Source organism: Apium graveolens, chromosome 2 (assembly GCF_009905375.1).
Source record: "Apium graveolens cultivar Ventura chromosome 2, ASM990537v1, whole genome shotgun sequence".
Lineage (NCBI taxonomy): Eukaryota > Viridiplantae > Streptophyta > Magnoliopsida > Apiales > Apiaceae > Apium > Apium graveolens.
This window is the reverse complement of record NC_133648.1, coordinates 118,227,476-118,232,298: the sequence shown is the minus strand read 5'-3', so window position 1 is coordinate 118,232,298 and position 4,823 is coordinate 118,227,476. Positions and strand designations below refer to the sequence as shown.

Below are 4,823 nucleotides of genomic sequence, written 5' to 3'. Positions count from 1 at the left end.
CTGCTATATAAACAATTTTAAAGCTCATTTTTCAGGGATATTAAGCCAGAGATAAATCAGAGCTAAGGAGAAGACGACAAGAGACCTATAACATAATTCAACAAAGACGAAGACGGTCTAGTTTATTCTTATGAATCTTTGTTTTGAGTTATAATCTTGGATGCTCATTTCTTGTTTTGTTGAACCTATACTCTTGTGTTAATTTTGTGTTATTATTCATTATAAAGACTATGTTTATTATACCATGATTTCATCGGAACCCACGTTGATGATGAGTCCGATTATGGGCTAATCGTTATCGTGGGGTTCTAGCGGATTTATTTATGGATTTATTTAGTTGATTTGTTTCGATGACTTAGTGTGTGGTGATTGTATGATAACCTAGTATAGGTTGTGCTTATTCGTCTTATGAGCATCGCGAACTTATAAGTTAGTGTGTTAATCTTTAATAAAACGAAAGTGAATTTAAGGATTTAGAACTTGCCATGCTAGCATAGGTTCATGTATTTGTTATGCATGATTCGTGGATAATTTTAACCATCTTACTTGCCTTATGTAATCAAGATAGATAACTTCTGCTTAAACCGTTATGTTGTCAAATTCTATAGACATATAGGGTCTCAATATAATTGGTCTCTATTTAGCTTCTATCTCTTTTGTGGATGTCTGGTAGTATAATATTCGTGCAATGAAAGTTGGCATTTATTAGTTTCGTGTTATTTGATTAGTGTCATCACCATTACATGCTAAGGTTAAGTAACGAAAAGGCTATTGAATGAAGTATTTAATGAAGTTAAAATCCCATGTTTGTCATATATATTAATTCGATCATTCTTATTCCCTTAGTTATAATTGTTAGTTTAATTCTTAATTATAAACAATCTCAATTTGTTATCGTCTTAGCATTGGATAACAACCATATCATCGGTGTATAAGTTCATAAACTAATTAGTTAACCAAGCCAGTCTCTGTGGGAATGAACTAGAAATAATTCTATATTACTTGCGAATGCGTATACTTGCGTGTATTATTAGTGCGTGTTTAGCGACTAACAAGTTTTCTAGCGAGTGTGTATGCATACGCGTTCGCGGTCTCGTAAGAGAACTCTAGATAAAGTCGAGGAAGAAGTTATGGTGGTTCGAAGGGAAGTTTTTGAAGAAGAAGAGAAGTTTGAAGAAGAAGAGAAGGTCGAGGAACCAGTTTTAGTAGTAATGGGAGATCAAACAGAAAATCCTAAGGCCTTGATGGACTATTCTCGGCCTAAGATCAATGATATTCGGTCGAGCATCATCAGACCAGCCATCTCGGCTAACACTTTTGAGATCAAGTCAAGCACGATTTAGATGATACAGAACTCAGTTCAGTTTGGGGGTTCTCCTACTGAAGACCCAAACATGCACATCAGGGATTTCATCGAGATCGGCGACACTTTCAAGTTCAATGGTGTGACTGAAGATGCTATCAAGCTGTGACTCTTCCCATTATCTCTGAGGGTTAAAGCGAAGTGCTGGTTACATTCTATACCACCAGGGTCTATCACCACATGGGAGGATCTTGCTCAAAAGTTTCTCACTAAATTCTTCCCTATGGCGAAGTCTGCTACAATAAGGAATGCTCTTACTCAGTTTGCTCAGCAAACTGGAGAATCTCTGTCTGAGGTTTGGGATCGATACAAGGAGATGCTAAGGAAGTGCCCACACCATGGCATGCCTGATTGGATGATTATAAACTGTTTCTACAATGGATTGGGTGCTACTTCTAGACCCATGCTCGATGCAACATCAGGAGGAGCCTTATGGGCTAAGAGCTACGATGAAGCTTATGAATTGATTAAACTGATGACTGCCAATGAATACCAGGATCCTTCCCAGAGGCTGACTCAGGGAAAAGTAGCAGGAATTCTGGAGTTGGATACAGCAACTGCTATAGCTGCCCAACTTAAGGCTTTGACGATGAAGGCGGACACTCTGGCTAAATATGGAGTTAATCAAATCGCTAGTGGCTGTGAGCTTTGTGCTGGTGCACATGAGACTGATCAGTGTGCTATTTCTAGTGAATCAGGCCAGTTTGTGAGCAATTTTTAGAGGTCGCAGCAACCTGTGCCAGCCACTTATCATCCCAACAACCACAATCATCCTAATTTCAGCTGGAGCAATGCTCAGAATGTGGTTCAACAGCCTTACAGCAGTATCCATCTAAGTAGCACAACCCCCCTGGTTTTCAGTAACCACAATATGCACCAAGACAGCACCTTCAGCTGTAACAAGCTAATGAAAAATCTAAATTAGAGGAGTTAAAGCTTATGTGCAAGAGCCAAGCTGTTTCTTTCAAGACCTTGGAAAATCGAATTGGGCAAATTGCCAATGCCTTGCTAAATCGTCAGCCTGGTACACTACCTAGTGACACTAAAGTGCCAGGAAAGAGGGAAGCTAAGGAGTAGGTAAAGACAATCACTTTGAGGTCTGGAAAGGTTGCGAATCCCGAACAAACTCAAGTATCGACTGAAGAAGCTGGGGCTGAAAAAGAAGTAGACCAGCAGGAAGTAGAAATGGAACCAAGGAAGACTACTATTGAGCACACTCCTCCTGAGGGTAATACAGGGGAGAAACAGATCTATCCTCCACCGCCTTTTCCTAAGCGGATGCAGAAGAAAAAGCTGGACAAGCAATTTGAAAAGTTTCTGGAGATGTTTAAGAAACTTCATATCAACATACCTTTCGCTGAGGCTCTTGAGCAGATGCCTAGTTACGCAAAGTTTATGAAAGGTATTCTCTCTCGGAAAGTGAAGCTAGATGATTTAGAGACTGTCGCTCTCACGAAGGAATGCAGTGTTATGCTGCAACATAAGTTGCCTCCAAAGCTTAAAGATCCGGGAAGCTTCACTATTCCGTGTACTATTGAAAAGTATCTTTTGACAGAGGCTTATGTGACTTGGGAGCTAGCATCAATCTGATGCCTTTGTCAATCTTCAGGCAGTTGGACTTACCTGATCCAAAACTGACTTATATGACTTTGCAGTTGGCCGACCGTTCTATTACATACCCGTGAGGTATTGTGGAGGACGTATTGATCAAGGTTGATAAACTCATCTTTCCTGCTAATTTCGTAATTCTTGATTTCGAGGAGGATAAGAAGATTCCCATAATCTTGGGAACACCTTTTTTGGCAACTGGCCGAACCTTGATAGATGTGCAGAAGGGTGAGCTTACAATGCGAGTGCTGGATCAAGATGTAACTTTAAATGTGTACAATACTATGAAATTTCCTACGGAAAATGAAGAGTGCTTAAAGGTGGAGTTGGTCGATTCTGCGGTGACTTCGGAACTTGATCAATTGCTGAGGTCTGATACCTTAGAGAAGGCCTTATTGGGGAATTCAGATAGTGAAGATGACGAAGGTGAAGAGCAATTACAATATCTGAATGCTTCTCCCTGGAAGAGGAAGATTGATATGCCTTTTGAATCTCTTGGAATGGAGGAATTCAACAAAGCTCCTAAACGCCTCAAGCCATCTATTGAGGAAGCTCCCACTCTCGAGCTTAAGCTTTTACCTGATCATTTGAGGTACGCTTTTTTAGGTGATACATCTCATATGCCTGTGATTATTGCATCTGACCTTTCAGGTAGTGACGAGGAGAAGCTTCTGAGGATTCTGAGAGAGTTCAAATCGGCAATTGGGTGGACTATAGCAGATATCAAGGGAATCAACCCTATTTATTGCATGCATAAAATTCTGCTAGAGGAAGGTAGCAAGCCTACAGTCGAGTAGCAAAGAAGACTTAATCCAATCATGAAGGAAGTAGTGAAGAAGGAAATTCTGAAGTGGCTAGATGCAGGGATCATCTATCCTATTTCTGACAGTTCATGGGTAAGCTCAGTTCAATGTGTGCCAAAAAAAGGTGGAATTACTGTGGTAGCAAATGAGAAGAATGAGCTTATTCCTACACGAACAGTCACAAGATGGAGAGTTTGTATGGACTATAGGAAGCTGAATAAGGCCACTAGGAAGGATCACTTCCCTTTACCCTTCATTGACCAGATGCTTGATAGATTGGCTCATCATGAGTACTATTGACTTCTGGATGGCTGTTCGGGTTACAATAAGATTTGTATCGCTCCAGAAGATCAGGAGAAGACTACTTTCACTTGTCCATTTGGTACTTTGACCTTCAGACGAGTTTTTTTTTGTCTGTGTGGTGCATCAACCATATTTCAGAAATGCATGATGGCCATCTTTTCTGATATGATTGGCCAGAATGTGGAGGTGTTCATGGACGACTTTTCTGTATTTGGCGATTCTTTTGATGAATGCTTGCAGAATCTTGGACATGTTCTCAAGAGGTGTGTTGGGACCAATCTGGATCTCAATTGGGAGAAATGTCATTTTATGGAGCGTCAGGGCATTATTCTTGGGCACAAGGTTTTTAGTAAGCGTCTTGAGGTGGACAAAGCCAAACTGGGGGTCATTAAGAACCTTCCTCCACCTATTTCTGTTAAGGGAATTCATAGTTTTCTTGGCCATGTGAGTTTCTATAGGCGTTTCATCAAAGACTTCTCTAAGATTTCGAAGCCATTGTGTAGTTTGCTAGAGAAAGATGTCCCTTTCAAGTTTGATGATGAGTGCCTTGCAGCTTTTGAGGAATTGAAGAAGATTTTAATCACGGCACCCGTCATAACTGCACCTGATTGGAATGAACCTTTTGAGATGATGTGCGATGCAAGTGACTATGCAGTTGGAGCAGTTCTTGGGCAGAGGAAGAACAACATATTTCATGTGGTCTACTACACTAGTAAGACCCTAAATGGTGCTAAACTGAATTATAC

General features: G+C 40.4%; 1 non-coding gene across 1 annotated transcript; it reads right to left on the bottom strand.

Moving 5' to 3' along the window:
- Positions 1-1,601: 1,601 nt before the first annotated feature.
- LOC141710382 (small nucleolar RNA R71) lies at positions 1,602-1,708 on the bottom strand. The gene has a single exon (XR_012570906.1). It is a non-coding gene; the product is annotated as a small nucleolar RNA R71 (small nucleolar RNA).
- Positions 1,709-4,823: the final 3,115 nt, after the last annotated feature.